At 49.5% G+C, this 21088-nt stretch overlaps 1 non-coding gene and 1 pseudogene across 1 annotated transcript; one reads left to right on the forward strand and one right to left on the reverse strand.

Moving 5' to 3' along the window:
* LOC127051472 (zinc finger protein 3-like) overlaps window positions 1–21088 on the forward strand; it is a 252827-nt pseudogene that overhangs the window by 15466 nt on the left and 216273 nt on the right.
* TRNAV-GAC (transfer RNA valine (anticodon GAC)) lies at window positions 19421–19493 on the reverse strand. The gene has a single exon. It is a non-coding gene; the product is annotated as a tRNA-Val (tRNA).

A 21088-nucleotide genomic window follows, 5' to 3' on the forward strand; every position in this document is an offset into this window, starting at 1 on the left:
TGAAGGGGGCAGGCAGCTGGGACCCACAAATGTGCACACTCATGAGTGACCAGACAGCAAATGTGAAAAATCGGGACTGGGGTGGGGGTAATAGAATCCTAGATAAGAAAAAGACCCCAAAATTTGGACTGTCCCTATAAAATCGGGACATCAGGACACCTTAGCACACCCCCAGGACTCCTGAGTTCCATTGCTGGGTTTCCTATTGGTTCCACTGCTGGTTGTTTTCCTTTTCCTGGGGGGACTTTCGGCAAGTTGCTCCACATTCTAGGGCTCTGTCCCCAGCAGTCAAATGGGGATTTCATACTTTCCCGCTATTGGAAAGTGTTGGGAGAATCCCCCAGCAAAAGATGCTCTGACAGTGCTAAGCAGCATCTGACCATTCAAGGTCAGAGCTCGGTATCTGGGAGGAGTGTTTGGCTCTGGGGTTTCACTTCAGCCCAGTCTAGAGAGAGGGGCCCAACCATAGAGTTTGGCTCAAGAAGACCAAGTGTCCAATTTGTTAAGGGCGTTTTGAATTCCAACCCTGTGCTCCTAAGTGCTTGGTGTCAGTTGCAAATTTTAGAAGCATGCTCTCCACTGCATTTTCCAAATCATTCATGAAAATATTGAATAGTATCAGACCGCGACTGATCCCTGCCGGACCCACTAGGTACACCCTCTCCGTTGGACAGCCAAACATGGAGAAGGGCTCCTGAAGTCTGGGCTTTCAACCAGCTCTGCACCAACATTACACTGATTACAGCTGGACTGCATTTCCCTCGTTTGCTTGTGAGAATGTGCTACGGGACTGTGTGAAAAGCCTTAGCAACCCCAAGCTAGATCCCATCTACTGTTTACCCACCTCCACCAGGCCCAAAACCCTGCCAAAGAAGGAAAGAGGATTGGTTTGGAATGATTTGTTCTTGACAAATCCATGCTCACTAGTCCTAAGAACCAAACTATTCTGTAGGTGCTGCTGACAAACTGAGTGCTTAAGAATGTATTGCAGGATCTCTCCAGCAATGGCAGTGAGGTTAGCTAGTCTGTAAGTCTCAGGGGTCTCTTTGTTCCCCTTTTAGAGAAAGGTCCTGTCTTGTTCATGGATGGGAAGATGTTCTTTTTCAGGGATCTCAGACGAGAACTGGGGCACAGCACCTGGTTTGTCAAGGCCACAAAAAAGGAGGCAGGAACCTCTTCTCTCCTGCTGGCAAAGAACCCCAGGTACCTGAAAGACAGGGACTCACATCCCTGAATGGGCTTTTAAAAAGGCACTGGTTAAAGATTGGCCCCGACCATTTCTTGTTTCCATAGACTAGACATTTTAGCAAACTTTAGAATTCCTTGGTGCTAAACACTCTGAAACTCCCCTTTCTCCTTCACAGAGGGCTTTAACGCCCCTTATCTCACTCAGGCTCACAACTGCCCGGAGTTTGAGAACTGTCCCTGTTCCCATTGGACTGATGGGAGGAGCCTGAGGTGCAGAGAAGGGAAGTGACCTACCCAAGCGCCTACACAGTAAGGTGGTGGCAGAGCCAGAAAGAGAAGCCACCAGTCCTGACTCCTGTTCTAACAGACAATCACCCCCCCAGAGGCAGGGATAGAGCTCAGGAATCGAGATGGTGGGGAAATTTCATTGAATCCATTTCTGTCAGAAAATCCCATTCAGGCTAATCCGGTTTGTTTCTCAAAATCATAACAAGTGGGATGAAAGTTCTTTGCAAAAATATTGTATTGCAAAACAAAAGCATCTCCTCTTTGTCAGAGTGTGTTAAATTGTCTCCTCGCACACAAAGAGGAGACACTTAGATCTCAAACATTAGATAAGATGCTTCAGTCTGAGCTAAGTCATTGCTGCTCTTAACAATTTCAAAATAGAAAAATGCAAATAAAATAGACTATTTCAGCTATTCTATTACGTGTTAATCTGCTCTGAGTAAACGTGATAGGACACCTCATATTATGCCCTACTCCTAGTGACACTCTCCAATGGATCCCCATCCTCCACCCACCGTCAGGTAGGTAAGAGCGGATCATTATTATTTCTACTTAAAAGAGGGAGAAACTAAGGCTGAGAAAGGAGAATTGACTTGTTTTAGGTCACACAGCCAGTCAGAGGCAGAGTTGGGAATAGGACCCAAGAGCCCTGATTTTCAAACTACACATTGGATCTTGAATTTCAGACACTGAATGACCTGAATAAAGTGCTCTCAGATGAGCTCCAGACCAACAACAGTGACAGTAACTATTCAGCAAGTATTTGAGGAGAACTGCAATGTTAGAGAGGATCATGAACTGCTCAGAGACAACTAATGCAGAGAAGCGGCAAAATTCATCAAACATAGAACTGGTTTTGACTTATAAAGAGAAAAACAAGGACCTGAGTCTCCTCTCTGTCAATAACCCCCGGCTCAGCCAATCAGGGCAGAGACTGAGGATTGGAGGCTGAGGGATCTCACCAGAGAGCCCAAAGGATGGCCCAGGTCACCAGTGGGGATCACTTCCCGAGCAATAGTTCAGCCTCACATTTTTGGGTAGACCTTCCACAGTGAGAACTGCAGAGCACTGCCCTGCAAAAAACTAAAAAATCCACACACACACACTCTCTCTCTCCCCCTCCCTCCTGGTGTTGGGAGGGGAACAGGTAAAAGGACAAAGGAAGCAAGAGAAGAGAAAGGAGGGTGGGAGCGATGGAGGAAGAGGTGAAACAAAAAGGACAAACCCTAATGTCCCCAGTGATTCTAAGGGACAAAATTCCAGGTGCAGAATAAAATTCTGCCTCCTTAAGCTCGTGTTTTCCATGCCTCGAATTCACCTGTCACCAGATGGATCAGACTGAACAGCTTTCAAACTTCCAGGAGGCTCTTACCTTCTAAACAGGGACGGCTGTTTTCTAGTAAAATCACTAAAAGAGAAGGAGAAACCTGGAAAGAGGTTCCTCCTGGTGCTCACGTCCGTGAACCCGAATACTCTCTCAGTCCTCAAAGAGAGACCTGGAGAAGGAGACTTGCTGAAGCAAAGCCACAGGGGTCTCTGAGGTTTCCCTGGTCCCTCACCCCTGTCCTGCCTTGCTGATGTCACCATCTCTTTGTGAGGTCACCACCTCCCCACCACCTTGGACCAATAAGTCTTAGGTCCTGCAAAAGGCCTTTGTGATGTCACTGCCACATCCCTCCTTTGCTGTGCCAATGTCCTGCCCCTGCCCTGGACCTTTGGAGGTTTGAGCTGCTCCCTGTGGATCACCCCACTCAAGGAGCGTTCATTCTAGTCAGCAAGCCGGCTAGACAGGAAAACATCAGACGCTGCTCCCAATGCTACACTCAGTTTTTCAGAAATTAGTCGACTTTCTGGCCAGAAGAGACCATTAGATCATCTAATCTGACCCCCTGCATGTCACAGGCCTCCTGTATGACACAAGAGCTACTTTGGGGGCAAACACATTCAAGAAAGGCATCTAGTCTTCATTAAATGACATCAGGAGATGAAGAATCCACCCCTTTCCTTGGTAGCTTGTTCCTGTGGTGAATCATCCTCGCTGTTGACTATTTGTGCCTTAGTTGTAATAGGAATTTGTCTCTTTTCACCTTCCAATCATTGGGTCTTGTTAAGACTTTCTCTGCTAGATTCAAGAGCCCTTTAATAACCAATCTTTTCTCTCCATTAAGGCACTTCAACACTTCAGCGAAGTCACCTTTCAATCTTCTTTTCATAAGCTAAACAGGTTGAGCTCTTTCAATAGCTCACTAGAAGGTATTTTTCTCCAGCCCTCAGAACATTTGGTAGCTCTTTGCTGCCCTAGCTCCAATTTCACAACATCTTTTTCAAATGAGGACACCAAAACTGCAAGCTATTCCAATATCAGTCTCACTGATGCCATGTCACCTCCTGTGACGTTATTGACATAATCTGTAACTGTATAGATCACCGTTGCGACCACTGTTCTATATTTGCAGTCAATATTGAAGAAAGGTTGTTTTGTAAGGGGTCTATGGAGAGGTTCTGATTGGCTGATTATAATGATGCTATCTCTAGATATGTATCATTTTTGTAGTTGATGTTATGAATATTGGCTCTATGCTGCCCATATTTCAAACTTGTGCCATAATGGGGGACAAAACAGCTACCTTGTTAGAAGTGGCTTTGCCAATAGATGGAACCTGGGATTTAAACTCCCAATGATCGCACTGTGTTTGGGATCCATTTGAATTCCTCTCCCAGGTCTTTGACACTTTCATCTCCACTCATAGCGACTCTGATAGAGGATTAAAGACGTCAAAGCATCATCTCCAAGCACAGACAACGGAGAATGCTTCATCACATGACACTTTGAGAAGTGGATGGATAGAACGTGATGAAGGTAAACTCTGCCTGGCTCAGACAAAAGATAACAGTTGTGCAGTGATGAGGAAGGAGGGAATCTCTGAGTCACCCGTCCAGGTCGTGTCTTCACAGTGCTCCCAAGCTGGAGAGTGAAGAACCCCCTCGGTCCCACCGTGAGACTGAGGAACAGGAGGCCTGTCACCCCTATTCCTGCCGTCCTGCATTCCTGGTGTCCAACATCCCAGAGGGCCTCCGTGCCAGCAACGAAACCCAACCGTCGTCTGGACTCCCCAGTGCTCCTCCTCAACTGTTCTAAATCAGCGGGAGAGTGGAAGGTCCTGGGCGTCGCACCGGCACCTGGGATCCACTGCACCTGAACAGTAGGGAAAGGTTTCTGTGTTGGGGCATTGTTTAGTGTTTTCTAGTTTCCAAGGGAGGGTTTATGGGCCTGAGCGTTAAGCTCCCAAACCCTGTCACTGTTTCATTGTATTCATTAAGTTTGCATTTTCCCCTGTTCCCCCAGCTTTCTGTACCTTTACACTGACTACACTTACCTTTGTTTGTGCCAAACCACCTTGTCTCCTCTTTATTTTATTTACACCTGAGAAGGAGGGAGGCAAAATCCACTGGTGATAGAGACAGGAGGGAGTCGAGTTTGTATCTCCTGAGAAAAGGGGCTTTTTCCTTTCCTATTTCTCCCCTACCATTTCTAACATTTTCCTTTGAAGCGTTGCCTTATTCAGCTTGAGGAAACATTAGCTTTTAAGATAAAAACTACGAAATACAGAACTAGAGACATTTCTTAGAAATCTGGGATTTAGACATTTAATTTAAAGCCGGGGGGGGGCGGGTGTTGGAGTTTCTGAGAAGGTTTTTGTTTGCAAGAAGCAACATTGTTGTGTCTGTTATTGTACCAAGTGGGGAGATGGTTGTCTATAAAGGAAGAGTCAAGACAAAATGCATCTAGTGAGGATGGGATTTGAACCCATGCAAGCAGAGCACAATGAATTAGCAGTCCACCACCTTAACGACTGGGCCACCTCATCTGAGCTGTAACAAAAGGGACAGGAGGAGAAATCTAAGGCCGACAGAGATAGGGACACAAAGGAGTTTTTAAATACTAAGCGTAACCCGGGTCTGAATGAGCTCCCCCCTCACATCTAGTGAGGAGCTGGGGAAAGACTTCAGGAACAGACCGTGTTTGCATAGACACACCTACTCTGCCTAGCTATGCAGCATGATGGGGCCGCTTCCCCAAAATGACCAGTTTGGGATGGTCTTGGGTTACAAATCACTTTAGGATTGAGTGGAATAAAATGTTATTCTCCTTCCTCTATGAGTGAAGGGCAGCAGAACAGACCTAGTCCATCCTGATGGAGGGGTAGATGGGTGAGGAATAGCTTTTATTGGACTGCAGAGAAGGATTGAGGACATCACGCTAAAACAGTGGTCCCCAAATATTTCACATTGTGCCCTCTTAACCATGGCTGTGGCCCCTCGGAAACCACGGCCGAGAAGCAGGGCTGGGAGTGGGGCTGTTGCTTGCTGGGGAGAGGGATGCGGAGAGGGGCAAGGGGGTCATCGCTGGGCTGGGAGCCAAAGGCCCAGACTGAGGGTGGGGTTGGGGAAGAGCTGGGACAGAGTGGGGCTGAGTGGTGCTTCCTCCCTGCCCTCCATGGGGGCTGACTCAGGCCCTGAGGTGCCCCCATGAATGTTCCTTTATGTCTCCCTAGGAGTCATACCCCACATTATGGGGACCACTGAACCCTACTCGCTAAGCAGGGGCTAGTGATGCCAAAGACCAGGGAAAGAGAGAACAAGTGTGGGGGCCCCAGCACCAGAACCATGCACCGCCTTCTGTCTGTGGCTCTGCCCCCTTCCACCCATAGCCCCATCCACTATCACCTCTGTTCCACCCCTTCCCCCACCAGCCCCGCCCTGTCACTCCTTTACCCCTGCCCCGCTGTGGCCCTGAGACCAGAGAAGCTCCGTACCCCTGCTGCAGCCCCTGGGCCGTAGCAGGGAGTGGGAGTTCCTCCAGCCCTGGGGCTGACATAGGGGAGACTTTTGCAGGGTGGCCTAATTTGGCCGGGGTCCCAGTCATGGGCCCCACTGTCCCCTTGGTGATGCAAGGTTTGGGGAGACTGAGCCCCCCCGATCTCCATTACGTGCTGCCCAGGCTACCGCAGCTCAGTGTGGGGCCAGTCTCCCTGTGTTTTCTGCTGCTTGTGCTGGGGAGCCTGGCCGGCACTAGGGGTGGGGCCCCCAGCGGCCACCCAAGGCTCCAGGGGGTCAAAGGGCACCGTGTGGCAGTGCAAAGGTGCTCACTGCTCTTCCCTGCCCCAATGCTCCTCCATGGGCCCATAGAGGGTTGGGGGGAGTGAGGAGCAACACTATGTGCTCCATGCGTCCTGGTCACTTTCCCCACCTGGGCTGTGCTGTGAGGGGAGCATCAGAAGCTGCTGCTCTCTGCCCTCCCCTTATGCAGCCCAGCTGAGGAAAGTGACCTGGATGCAGGGAGCTCGGATGACGTCACTTCTCATCTCCCCACCCCCACAGCCCCTAGGGGTACCCGGAGGAGCAGCATCCCAGGGAGGAGCAATGCTAGCTGCTCCATGCACACAGATCACTGTCCGCACGTGGGTGCAGGAGGGGGCGCAGGGGTTGGGGACAAAAGAGCGGGGGAAGGGGTTGGGGTGAAGGGGGTGCAGGAGAGGGGCAGTGGCTGGTGGCACAGGAGGGGGTGAAGGGGTTAGGGGTGAAGGGGGTGCAGGAGATGGAAGTGGCTGGTGGCACAGGAAGGGGTGCAGGGGTTAGGGGTGAAGGGGGTGCAGGAGAGGGGCAGGGGTTGAGGCGCAGGGGTTAGGGGTGAAGGGGGTGCAGGAGAGGGTCAGTGGCTGGTGGCACAGGAGGGGGTGGAGGGATTAGGGTGAAGGGGGTGCAGAAGAGGGGCAGGGGTTGGGGCGCAGGGTTTAGGGGTGAACGGGGTGCAGGAGAGAGTCAGTGGCTGGTGGCACAGGAGGGGGTGCAGAGTTTAGGGGTGAAGGGGGTTCAGGAGAGGGGCAGTGGCTGGTGGCACAGGAGGGGTTGCAGGGGTTAGGGGTGAAGGGGGTGCAGGAGAGGGGCAGGGGTTGAGGCTCAGGGGTTAGGGGTGAAGGGGGTGCAGGAGAGGGTCAGTGGCTGGTGGCACAGGAGGGGGCGCAGGGGTTGGGGTGAAGAGAGTTCAGGAGGGGGCAGTGGCTGGTGGCACAGGAAGGGGTGCAGGGGTTAGGGGTGAAGGAGGTGCAGGAGAGGGGCAGTGGCTGGTGGCACAGGAGGGGGTGTAGGATTAGGGTGAAGGGGGTGCAGGAGAGGGGCAGTGGCTGGTGGCACAGGAGGGGGTGCAGGGGTTAGGGGCGAAGGGAATTCAGGAGGGGGCAGTGGCTGGTGGCACAGGAAGGGGTGCAGGGGTTAGCTGTCAAGGGGGTTCAGGAGGGGGCAGTGGTTGGTGGCACAAGAGGGGAGTATGGGAGTTAAGGGCAAAGGGGACACAGTGTAGGGGTTAGGGCACAGGAGGGGGCAGGAGTTGGTGTGAAGGAGGCACAAGGGTTGGGAGTGCCGGAGCTAGGGGGTAAAGTGAGAGGGGGATCGTCTAGGGGCGATGGGGAAGTGCCAAAGTCTAAGTTTTACCCAGGGCACCATTTCCCCTAATGCTGATCCTTGGTCACATTTCTTGCTGGGACGGGGAGGGGAGAGAGATGAGGCGTTTTCTCTCTGTTTCTTTCCTCTCCATTTTTTGCTCCTTCCTTCAATTCCGGAATCCTCCCTTGTGTTTCAGACTGTGCATTGACGCCCCCCCAACCCCAGGCCTCTTGAGCCTTTGGAGCAGAAAGATCCCAGGAGATGAGGGTGAATCCAGGAGTGAGTAGCTGGCAGGAAGGAGTCCTAGCAGTTCTTCTGGGAGCACAGGTGAGGAATGACTCCCCCTTCCCTAGATTCTCCCCATGGGAACAGGGAGGGTTGTGTGATAAATTCCTGTAACTCTTCTGCCCCTCTGAGTTGGCAGAAACAAGGGCTGGGTTCAGTATCTAGGGGTTCTGCTTCAATAAAACAATACAAAACTGGCTCGAGCCCCCACCCAGTGACCTGGAACAATTACACTTCACCCCCCTGGGTGCCTCTAGGAGGCAATACTTCCCCTCTTGCAAGCAGGGAGTCTGAGCCGCTCCACTCCACCAGCCATTCCATGAACCACTCCAGTGGTCCCTGCAAACTGCTCTGCTGGGGCAGCAAAGAGCTACCAAATGTTCTGAGGGCTGGAGAAAAATGCCTTCTAGTGAGTAGTGAAAGAGCTCAACCTGTTTAGCTTATCAAAAGAAGATTGAAAGGTGACTTCACTGAAGTGTTGAAGTGCCTTCAGGGAGAGAAAAGACTGGGTATTAAAGGGCTCTTTAATCGAGCAGAGAAAGGCATAACAAGACCCAATGGCCGAAAAGTGAAAAGAGAAATTCATGTTACAAATAGGGCGCAAAAATTCAGCAGTGAGGATGATTCACCACAGGAACAAGCTACCAAGGAAAGTGGTGGATTCGCCATCTCCTGATGTCATTTAATGAAGACTAGATGCCTTTCTGGAATGTTTTTGCCCCCAAAGTAGCTCTTGTGTCATACAGGAGGCCTGTGATATGCAGGGGTTCAGATTAGATGATCTAATGGTCTCTTCCGGCCATAAAGTTGACAAATTTCTGAAAAACAGAGTGTAGCATTGGGAGCAGCGTCTGATGTTTTCCTGTCTAGCTGGCTTGCTGCCTAGAACGAACACTCCTTGAGTGGGGTGATCCACAGGGAGTAGCTCAAACCTCCAAAGGTCCAGGCCAGGGGCAGGACATTGGCACAGCAAGGGAAGGGTGTGACAGTGACATCACAAAGGCCTTTTGCAGGACCTCAGACTATTGGTCCAAGGTGGTGGGGAGGTGGTGACCTCACAGAGAGATGCTGACATCAGCCAGGCAGGACAGGGGTGAGGGGCCAGGGAAACCTCTGAGACCCTTGGGGCTTTGCTTCAGCAAGTCTCCTTCTCCAGGTCTCTCTTTGAGGACTGAGAGAGTATTTGGGTTCACGGACGTGAGCGCCAGGAGGAACCTCTTTTGAGTTTTCTCCTTCCCTTGTAGTGATTTTACTAGATTTTACTAGAAAAAAGCCGTCCATGTTTAGAAGTTAAGAGCCTCCTCGAAGGAAGGGGTATCATGGGGTTGTCAGAGTTCAGATGCCAATGCCCCACCGCCCCCACTGTAAGGAAGCTCCTGCCACCTGCTCTGTGTTTGCAGGGCGGGAGAGAGCAGCATCCACGGCAGAGATTTGCTCCTGGCTGCCGGAGCAGAGCAGCAGGCTTAGCTGTCAGAACTTCCTGGAGCTATGAAAGGGGAGGGTCCCATGGCTCTGTAGCAGAATGCAGGGCAGGCGAGTTCACGGCAGGCATTATGAGATACTGGAGGAGGCCAGTTATGGTTATATAATGAACGGTAGCATCTACACTGGCACTCTGTCCCTTTAAGTTTGCTGCAAAAAGCTCTAGGCCTCTCATCGAAGTGGTTTTATTTTGTCACCAAAACAGGGCAGTTTTGTCACCAGATGTGGCATTGCAGTGTGTACACCAGCCACGAGCTGCCGACCGAAGGTGGTCAGACACTGTGTTTTAACCAGATGCAAGCACCATTGCTTAGCTGACTAAAGCACTTGCCTTGTAAGTAGGAGATCCTGGGTTCAGGTCCCTAGGGGAGTGGCTTTTGGGGTACATGGTATTGGCTACTGTCAGAAGACAAGATTCAGAGCTAGATGGGCCTTCGGCCTAGCCCAGTGTGGTTTTTCTTATGGTTTAAATTATGCTCAGAGCCACTGATAATAGAGTTATTGAAAGTTTGGGAGATAAGAGCTGATAGGACAGTGGTCCAGTCCCCTCGCAGCTGACCCCCTCCCTCTGAGACAGGGGCAGGTCTGAGCTCTCGCACCAAATGCTCATTGTGGCTGCCAGAATCTGTGGACAGCTCATTTAATTTGCATTGAGGGTTGAGTCCTGCTTTGTGCCCAGTGTCTGAGAATGAAAATCCTAAACCGCCCTTTGAAACAACAAAAGCAGCAGGACGTGTTATTGTCCCTGCCCCAAAGCAGACAGACCAATGGAGAAATGCCACTGAGTCCACGGTAATACTCCACTGCCATTTTATCTTTTCTGCTTGCTACACTTCCTCCCAACCTTGTGGGGTCCCAGACCCCGGTATTGAGCCTGAGCTGAGATGTCTACACTGCAAATTTACCACCCCACGGCCCAAGCCCCAGGAGCCGGAGCTGGCATGGGGCAGCCCTGGATGTTTCATTGCAGTGTGGACATAGCCTAGCATTATGTCTACATTGCCATTAGCACACCCAAGTCACTATTCTCAAACCGTGAGTCAGCTGATTCAGGCTTGTGGGGCTTGTGCGACAGGGTAATAAAATTACAGTGTAGACACTTGGGCTTGAGCCCAGCCTCTGAGACTCCACAAGGGGTGATTGTCTCCAAGCCTGGGCTCCAGTCTGAGCCCAAATGTCTACACTGCAGTTTTTAGCCTCATAACCTGAGCCCCAGGAGCCCAAATCAGATCATCCAGGCCAGCCAGGCCACAGGGATTTTATCTCAGTATAGCTGCACTCTCAGGGTACGTCTACATTGCAATGCAAGCCCAGGGTTAGCAGAAGTCATGTCAGCAGCCCCAACACATAAACCTAAACTATGAGGAACAGATCCACCCACAAATAAGCTGGGCAGTGTCCTTCTCCCTAAGGTTCGTAAGTCCAGCAACCAAAAGTCATTTAACATGAGCCATCTCCTCTCTGCACCCCACTCACAGCTGTTGTCCTTAGTCAGTGCAAGCCCAGAGGTGCCTCTGTAGAGTTCATCTGCCATCCTGGGTGGAAAAGGGGGAAAATAAGAAGGCACCGTACTCACTATGTTGTCTAGGGACTCACTCACCCCTCCACAGCCACCCTGTCTTAAAGTTGGTCTAACACATAAATTTTAGCATGAGGACTCAGGCCCCAGCCCACTTGGCTTTGGAACCAATGTCCCCTGCCTAGCAAGTGCTATTGAATTGAGGGTGAGTCCCTCCATCTGGGTTTGCTAAGCACAGTTCTGCTGCCCTCGATTCACACAAGAAGGACAACAACCCTTTATTTCTCCTGTCCCAATAACAAGGAGACTGGGAATCCAACACCAGCCAAAAGTGATCATTTTGGCAAGCAACCCAACATATTGCCAACATACTGTAAAATCCACATGAAGACTCATACACGAAACCTTGCAAGAAAATCTTCCTGAGGGGGTCTGAAGCACCTGCTGCTGGGGGGAAGGAAGGAGCTGTGGGTTGAGATTGAGGGGCACTGGGAATAGGAGGGGGTTGTGGGTTGGGACAGAGGAGAAGGGTGAAGAGGAGCAGGCTCTGGTTGGGAGTGAGGAGCAGTGAGCATAGGAGGGACTGAGGGTTGAGACTGAGGGGCACTGGGCAAAGAGGGGACATGGGTTTAGGCTGAAGAGTATCCTCATTTGGGGATCCAGCAGAACAGGGGAAGGCAGCAGGTGATTCTAATTCCATAGGGATATTTTGTGTGTGTGCGTGCAGGGGAGGAACATGCTATATGCCCAGAGGCCTTTATTCCTCCAGCCTGCAAGGACAGAGGGGCTGTCAGGAAGTTGCCCCTTCAATCCCCCACACACAAAGGCCCTTCTTAGAAAAGGCAAAATCCTGAAGAGAAAAAACATCAAAGAAGACTCCAGAAAGACAGATTTTTAAGATATAATGAGTAGTTTATTACCTGACCAGGGACTTGAACCCTCAGATTAAAAGTCTGATACTTTACCAACTGAGCTAGTCAGACTCACAAACAAATACAGCAAGTTGGTGCAGAGGAGAAACTAGTCAAGGAAACGAAAGCAGGAAACAAAAGGGGAAACCTGCTGCTCTCTCTGGCCTGGTCAACACTACGAGTTTATGTCACATTAACAATGCATCCGTCCACACAAAGAAGCCCTTTATATTGATATAAAGGGCTCCTAATACCGGTATCTGTACTCCTCCGTGATGACGAGTAGTGCTGAAATCAGTATTGCCATGTCAGATTAGGGTTAGTGTGGCTGCAATTTGACGCTATTGGTCTCTGGGCGCTATCCCACAGTGCACCATTGTGACTGCTCTGGACAGCAATCTGAACTCGGATGCACTGGCCAGGTAGACAAGAAAAGCCCCGTGAACTTTTGAATTTCATTTCTTGTTTGCCCAGCGTGGAGCGCTGATCAGCACAGGTGACTATGCAGTCCCAGAATCAAAAAAGAGCTCCAGCATGGACTGTTCGGGAGATACTGAAGCTGATCTCTGTATGGGGAGATGAATCTGTTTTATCAGAACTCCGTTCTAAAAGACGAAATACCAAAACATTTGAAAAAATCTCCAAGGCTATGATGGACAGAGGCCACAATAGGAACTCAACGCAGTGCTGAAACTTAAGGAACTGAGACAAGCGTAACAGAAAGTCAAAGAATGAAATGGGGACGCTCATGGAGGGAGGGGCGACTGAGGATTGTAACTATCCCACAGTTCCCGCACTCTCCAAAAACCATTTGAATTCTTGGCTGAGTTCCCAAAGCCTGAAGGGTCAAAAACATTGTCGCGGGTTGTTCAGAGTATATGTCGTTCCCCCGCCTCCTGCCCCCATGAAAGCAAAGGGAAAAAAATCCTCTCTCACCGTTTTTCAGTGTCACTGTATGTCTACTGGATGCTGCTGGCAGATGTGGTGCTGGAGCACTACACAGCAGCATCCCCTTCCCTTCCCTTGCGGACGGCAGACGGTACAGTAGGACAGGTATCCATCATCGTCGTCCCGTGAGTGCTCCTGACTGGCCTCGGTGAGGTCGGCCGGGGGTGCCTGGACAAAGATGGGAATGACTCCCAGGTTCATTCATAGCAGCTGGAGGCTGCGCTCCCCTCCCCCCTTTTTTTATACCTGCTTGCAGAAGCAATAAAGTCAGTGTTGTTTCAAATTCCTGCATTCTTTATTACTTCATCACACAAATGGGAGGATAACTGCCATGGTAGCCCAGGAGGGGTAGGGGAGGAGGGAAGCAATGGGTAGGGTTGTTGCAGGGGCACCCACTAGAATGGCATGCAGCGCATCATTTCTGCGGGATCTCTAGGGCTCTGACCCGGAGCGCCCGTTTGCCCCTCTGGTTCTTTAGTAGGCTTGCCTGATAATCTAGGCAGAACTGACTCTCCATTAGACAAAACTTAAAGAAGAGAATGACCTGGGGAGTCATTTCTATTTTTGTCCATAAGCCCGTGGCCGACCCCATCGAGGCCAGCCAGGAGCACCCATGACAGCAGCAGATGGTGCAGTATAACTGGTAACTGTCATTGTCAACTTGCAAAGCAGCAGACGGTACAGTAGGGCTGGTAATCATCTTTGCTAACTTGCAAAAAGCAAGGGGATGCTGCTGTGTAGCACTGCAGTACCACGTCTGTCAGCACTATAAAGAAGACATACGGTGACAGTGAAAAAAGGCTGAACGGGCTCCATGGTTGCTGTGCTACGGCGTCTGCCCGGGCAATCCAGGGAAAAGGGCGCAAAATGATTGTCTGCTGTTGTTTTCATGGAGGGAGGATTGAGTGATGACATTTACCCAGACTCACTCATGACACTATTTTTGCCCCATCAGGCATTGAAATCTCAACCCAGAATTCCAATGGGCAGGGGAGACTGCGGGAACTATGGGACAGTAACCCACAGTGCAACGCTCTGGAAATTGTATAAAGTCGAGGACACAGGCCCATACTAAGCACATTAATTCGGTGGTGTGCGTCCATGTACCAAGGCTAGCATCAATTTCCCTGGCCAGGCCCTTTGTAGGTTTGAGCTACTCCCTGTGGTCACCCCACTCAAGGAGCGTTCGTTCTAGGCAGTAAGCTGGCTAGACAGTAAAACTTCAGACGCTGCTCCCAATGCTACACTCAGTTTTACCGAAAACTAGTATCTGTAAAATTAGTCTACTTTCTGGCCAGAAGAGACCATTACAGCATCTAATGTGACCCCCTGCATATCACAGGCCTCCTGCATGACACTATAGCTACTTCTGGGGGAAAGGCATCTAGTTTTCATTGAATGACTTCAGGGGATGGAGATTCCACCACTTTCCTTGGTAGCTTGTTCCTGTGGTGAATCATCCTCGCTGTTGACTATTTGGGGCTCAGTTGTAATATGAATTTGTCTCTTTTCACCTTCCAATCATTGGGTCTTGTTATGTCTTTCTCTGCTCCATTCAAGAACCCTTTAATACCCAATCTTTTCTCTCCATTAAGGCACTTCAACACTTCAGTGAAGTCACCTTTCAATCTTCTTTTGATAAGCTAAACAGATGGAGCTCTTTCAATAGCTCACTAGAAGGCATTTTTCTCCAGCCCTCAGAACATTTTAGTGGCTTTTTGCTGCCCCAGCTCCAATTTCACAGTATCTTTTTCAAATGAGGACACCAAAACTGGAGACAGTATTCCAATATCAGTCTCACTGATGCCGTGTCACCTCCTGTGATGTTCTTGACATAATCTGTAACTTTATAGATCACCATTGTGACCACTGTTCTATATTTGCAGCCAATATGATAGAAAGGTTGTTGTGAAAGGGGTCTATGGAGAGGTTCTGATTGGCTGATTATAATTATGCTATCTCTAGATGTGTATCATTTTTATAGTTGACTTTATGAATATTGGCTCTATGCTGTCTGTATTCAAACTTGTGCTATACTTCCGAGGAACACCCCAGCCAGACAAGTTGGTGTCAGTTCTGCCTAGCCTGCTTGATGGCCCATTAAGGACCATCAGCTCTACAATCAACCCATTGAGAGAAGGTAGATATGCCTTGTGGCTCAGCAAGGTATGCAGGGACCTGCCTATGGACAAAACTCAAAGGTTTTTCTATGCCAGGTGCTGGATAGAGTGTCCTTGGGACAAAGAAAACAAAGACCACATGGCAAGAGACTGTAAAAGGCTGATGCCTCGTCTCCATCTTGTCTTCAGTCCTACTTCATACCTCTGAAGGGACTTTGCTACAAACTGAAGCTCTGTACAAGGGACTGAATGACCCATCCCAGCTGTGGATGGACTCCAGAGACTTGATTTGAACCTGCAGTTTATTCCATCACTGCTACGAGCCTGAACCAAGAACTTTGCCATTACTGCATGTGAAGGGTTAAAATTCATGTGCATATTATATAACAACCTGGTCTATGGATTGTGCCAGCTCTTTTCCAGACCCAAAGTCCAGAGTATAATCAAGGGACCAGAAGCCTAGCAAATAGTGACCAGCTAAAAGAAAGCTGGGTAAACAGAAAGCCTTGCTTGCTAAGATAGGCTTGGTCAGCAAATTGCCAGGTGTTGGAGCTAAGAACTAAAGAATTGTATCTTATTCAGAGTTGCAGATTGAACAAAGAATCTCTGTTCCTATTGTGTAAGTCTCTTCTGTAGGGAGACGTTCTTCCCAGAGATCCAACCTTGAGTTTATGAAAAGTTGGCAGATGTCAATATAAGATATGGCATCCTTCCACCTCCCTTCCCAGGGACCAATGCCTTGCCTTAAGACACACAGAAAACAATCTTTATTGCCATATACTTTCACTGTTTCTTTGCTTTAAACCCTAGGAATGTACCTGGAGGACAATCAAAGGAGTTGCTCCTTTCCTATGGACCTCAAATCAGAATTCAGCATAGATATTTTATACTAATAACATTTTATCAAAGTATTCATGAAATGTTAACTTGCTAACTTGAGACCATGGGTGGAGACATTATGTAACCTGTTAACCTTTGGCTACTGTGCTTATCATGTCTTGCTGCAAAACCTATCCCAGAGTTTGGAACTCCCTACCCCGTCTCTTTCCCCCACCCATGGAAAATCTATATATTCTATTGTAATCAATTAACAGTGTCTCTGAGCCTAATAAGCAAGGTGACACTCTGCCACTTCTGTGTGTAATAAACTCCTATTCTTGCCCTCTACATGGTGGAGATTTATGTCCTTCACAGACACCTGCTGAACAAAGAGGAGATTCAGCATCCAGCTTGGCTGAATGTGTCTTCTCTCCCCACAGCTTGGTGATCTTCTGAGGAAATGGAGAAGACTGCCTTTGCCTAGCTGTACATTGCTTGCAAAAGAAACAAGTCTTTTTGTGGCAAGTGTTGAAAGGAGCCATTAGACAAATGTGGAGACAGGAAAAATGTCCCCCAACTCAACTGGCATCTGTGGATGCTGAAGTCACAACACAAAGTGCTAAACAGTACATGAGCACAGGCTGGTGTCAGAAGAGTCTCTACCAAAGCCTTTTCCACCAGCAGGGGCCTCTCTGTGCGCAGAACTCCTGGTAGTGTGATGGCTGCAGGCAGTGGAGAACTCTATTTTGGCATCTCTTTGTCAGTGAACATCTACAGAGGCTGTTTAAAGGTCTTTAGATAGTGATCTTTGGGAAGAGCTGGCTGAAGTGTCTTCCAAGTAACCAGAAGATCCTGGCTTGGCCTGCCAGTTCTTCCGTGCAAGTCTTGAGGGAAATGGGGAATGTCTGTAGTTTGGAATTTGCAGGTGTTGTCCTGGACCATCAAAGGGAACAGTTGCAAGTATTTTCTCAAAGCAGGCACCATGGCTTGGGTGGCTAAAGCACTTGTCTAGTAAACAAGAGATCCTGGGTTCAACTCCCAGTAGTACCTTGTTCTACGGGTTTTGTCTCCTCTGCTCATATTTTCCTGTGTCTTTCTAGGAAACAGAAGAGACCTCCCTTGGTATCCAAGTCATTGCTTGCTAAGGAAAAGGCTTCTTTGGAGAGAAACATTGGAAAGAATCAAATCACAAGCCTGGAGTTGATGAAAAAGCTGCTGTGACTGGCATTGGCATGGTGGTTGCTTTGACTGCAATTGCAGCAACACAAAAGCCTGCACCACACGTCCTTGTGATTCGCTGGGGATGTCCACACACAGATGTCATGTCATCTTCCTTTTGATTGTCACTGATGAAAAATGGAGCAGCTGGGAGAAAAGTCCCAGAGGCACTTGCCAGGTAAAGTAGAGGTTAGAGATGCAGCACCCAGTGGTGCGTTGTCAAATCTGTCCACTCCTCCCACTTTTTGGTCAATCTTTTGAAGAAGCAGAGAAGACTGCCTCTGCCTTGCAGTGCAAATGCTTCCAAAAGAAAACGGTCATTTTTTCTAACAAGTGTTGGAAGAGGCACCTAAGAAATGTGGAGACAAGGAAAAGGTCATCGTAACTCAACTTGCATCCATGACTCTTGAGGCCACAGCGCAGAGCACTGAACGACCACAGCTGGGGACAGAAAGGCCTTTTTCAAAGGCATTTTCCACTAGCAGGGTCTTCTCTGTTCACAGAATTTCTGATAGTTTGATGTCTGCTGGCACTGGAGATCACTATTTTGGCATCTCTCTCTCTGTCTCAGTGAGCACCCGCTGTGGTTGTTGAAAGTCTGTGATGGGATCTATGGGATACAGCTGAACAGTGGGACCCCTGAGCCCTTTGTCCCACCACCTGGGCTCCCTCTCACACATGTGATGCTGAGACAAGCTGTGAATCTCTGGCAGATATTGCACTTACACAGACATCCGTAGGTAGGGACACAGCCAACTGAATTACATGAATGCTTCTGCAGCCACTCATAACACTAATGATAGAAATTCGCCCCCCCCTACAGCTCTGCAGCCTTGCACCCCTGGATCATACCATCTTGCCTTAATCAGAAGCCTGATCAGTGTGAGTTTATTACACAGGGTCCACCCCTCCCTCACTGTGAATAGTACATGAACCAGCCTTGTAATGGAGCTGAGATTTCCCAAGAACTTCAAGCAAACTACACCAGTTTAAGTAGAGCATAAAACAGATTTATTAACTACAGAAAGATGGAGTTTTAAGGATTATAAGTGGTAGGAATAAAAGATCAAAGTAAATTACCATGGAAATTAAAGATAAATTCACAATCTAAACTTTACACCTTATTACACTAGGGCGTAGTTCAGTTATGCACACAGGAAGGCTTAATGCTCGAGCTGCTGCACATGCTGGGCAGGCTTAAGGTCGGGCTCCCCATGGCAGGAGAGAAGAAGATTCGGCCCCTGGAGGGGCAGGCTGGGGCTTCCTGGATCCCATTTGCTCACAGCCAGCGCCCTGCCCCCACTCTCAAGTCATCCATGGCGCCCCCAGTTCGGCCAGAATGGAGCAGCAGTTTTCACTGCACTACGTTCACTTATGGCTTACAGGCAACTCCCAGACTCACCACAGTCCACCATCTCGGCCAGAAAGGAGCCCACTCAGCCTCACCATTGCTGCTTTTCCTTCCCCCCAGAACCCCGCTTCTCCTGGGCTGCAAGTAGACATCCCTGGGATGCCAACAGGCAGCCACAGGGGTCTGTCTCCCAGCAGCCAACCGCACCTCCATGGGTTCAGCCCTCAGAAGGGCAGGTGGGGGTTTCCTGGATCCCACTTGCTCACAGCCAGCCCAGCCTCCACCTCTAAAACCATCAGTCATGCCCCCAGGTTGGCCATAAAGGAGCCGCCATTCTCCACTTGGACTCAGCTTTGCTTGTTTTCCTTTCACCCAGAACCTCCCTTCTTCTCCTGGGCTGCAAGTAGCCACTCCTGGGAAGCCAAGAGGCAGGCACAGGATTCTACCTCCCAGCAGCCAACCACACCTCCCCAGGCTTTGCAGAATGAAGAGTGGTGCTCTACTAACCCCACTTAGCCGCACAGCTTCTTCCCTGCCTTCCTCAGCTCAACTTTCCTCTATTGCCCCATTCCTGCCTCACTTCCTCCTTTGGCCAGTCACGCAAAGGAGCCCAGCAGGAAGTGAGAGCCTCTATAGGCCAACCTCCAACAGCAGAGGTGGCCAAGCCACAAGCCTCCAAATGGTGACTGGCCTAACTACTCTAGGTTCTCCAGCCTGACACCAAGGTGCTTTCTCCACTGCTGTCAGCATCCTCTGTCATGCAGGGGTTGGAGTTATCCCAGGGACAGGCCAATAGGAGGAGTGCCCTTTCTGAATAGCAAGAGGATCTGGGAAAAGGAAGCCCGCATGTTTCTACCTGATTTTGAACCAGGGACCTTTTGCGTGTCAGGCAAATGTGATAACCACTACACTACAGAAACTCCACCTACTGGGTTGTTGCTCACTCTGGCACAGACCGATGGACAAATCTAGAGAATGTGGTGGTAGCCCCTCGATAGGTCAGCTGGCAGGGCAGAGGACTGGAGCCAGCACTCAGGAAGTCGTCCTTACCTCACCCGTGTGACTCCAGCTTGTGGGAGAGCTTCTTTTTCTTCTCCTTGCTGACAAAGAGCAAGAGAAGAATGAAAGGTCAGGTGGGCCAACTCGGTGCAGAAGCCCATGCTGTCTTTTCCTGCTGCATAGCCTGAAATGAGGCACTCGTGGCAGTTAAAGGAACTGCTGCACTCTCAGAAAACATCCCGCCCATGCATAAAGGAGGATAGAAGAGCCTGTTAGTCTAGCACGCTCCCAACTGAACTGTTTCAGCAGCTGCTAGGTTTCTTTTTGGCCTGTTACTTTTCTGTCTGGGATGTTGTTGTCAGCTGTGGCACAGAAAAAGGACGTCATTGCGAGCTGCCCATGAAGATAAGATTAACTTTTGCCTTCCTTGCTCGGCTTTACTTGCTTCCTCACTCTATTTCTGCCTTAGCTCCTGTGTTACCTGAGGGCAACGGGGGCCCAGCAGTACGAAGAGGAAGTTAGACAGCTAGACCCTGGTGGCAAAAGTTCTACCACCGCTTGCCACCCCACTCTTTTCTCCCAGATTCACATATTGACCGCCAGGGACTTGGTGCCCAGCAGCGCAACGGAAGACAGTGGACAGAGCCACCCACGCCTTGAAGCTCTGGCTCATTAAACCGTATCTTCAGTCGCTGATGGCCAATGAGAGACCAACAGCGCTTGCTATTTTAGCACTTGAAAATGCCATTGGTCAGTCACTGGATCTCTTTAATGCTGTTACATAACAAATGAAAATAGAATCTCAGTGTGACATTCTGTACCTTTTGGGGAGTGTGCTGTAACCCCCATATTCCTCATTTTCATATAATCGTGATCTTATATACAGAGCATGCCTTGTAAGGTATCAGGGGAAAGGATATGATCTGCTGAAAGTCATTTCTCTACCCATAGATGTTTACCATTCATGCATATGAAGTTATGAGAATTGTGCAGTGTGGTTATCGCTATGCTGTAAGGTGGGGGAGTCAGCCAAATATTAGCTCCCCAGTGACAACAGCAAGGAAAGTAACCAACACCCGGACAGGGTGTCAAACAACCCATCAACAGCCATTGTTCAGCAAGGGAGCTACAGTGCAATCACTTACCTGCAAGAGGACACCCCAGGGGAATTGCTCAGACTTGCTCGGAGAGACGCAGTGATGCTCACCTGACTCTGAAGGGGGAGCAAAGCCAAGAGGGAAGAAAGGACATGATAAAAGCAGAGACATTTGCCATGCTTTGTCTCTCTCGTCCACCTACATCTACAGACACCCCCACACCAAGCAACTGAAGCGCTGACGAAAGGGGAGAGCCTGGCTGAAAAGCCACCAGCCGGACTGTGGTGAGAAGCATCTAAGTTTGTAAGGGCATTGAAAGGGTTAAGATCAGCTTAGAGTGCATTTTGCTTTTATTTCACAAAAACAACGAGGAGTCCGGTGACACCTTAAGAACTAACAGATTTATTTGGACACAAGCA

Source organism: Gopherus flavomarginatus, chromosome 5, assembly GCF_025201925.1.
Source record: "Gopherus flavomarginatus isolate rGopFla2 chromosome 5, rGopFla2.mat.asm, whole genome shotgun sequence".
In the NCBI taxonomy this organism is placed as follows: Eukaryota; Metazoa; Chordata; order Testudines; family Testudinidae; genus Gopherus; species Gopherus flavomarginatus.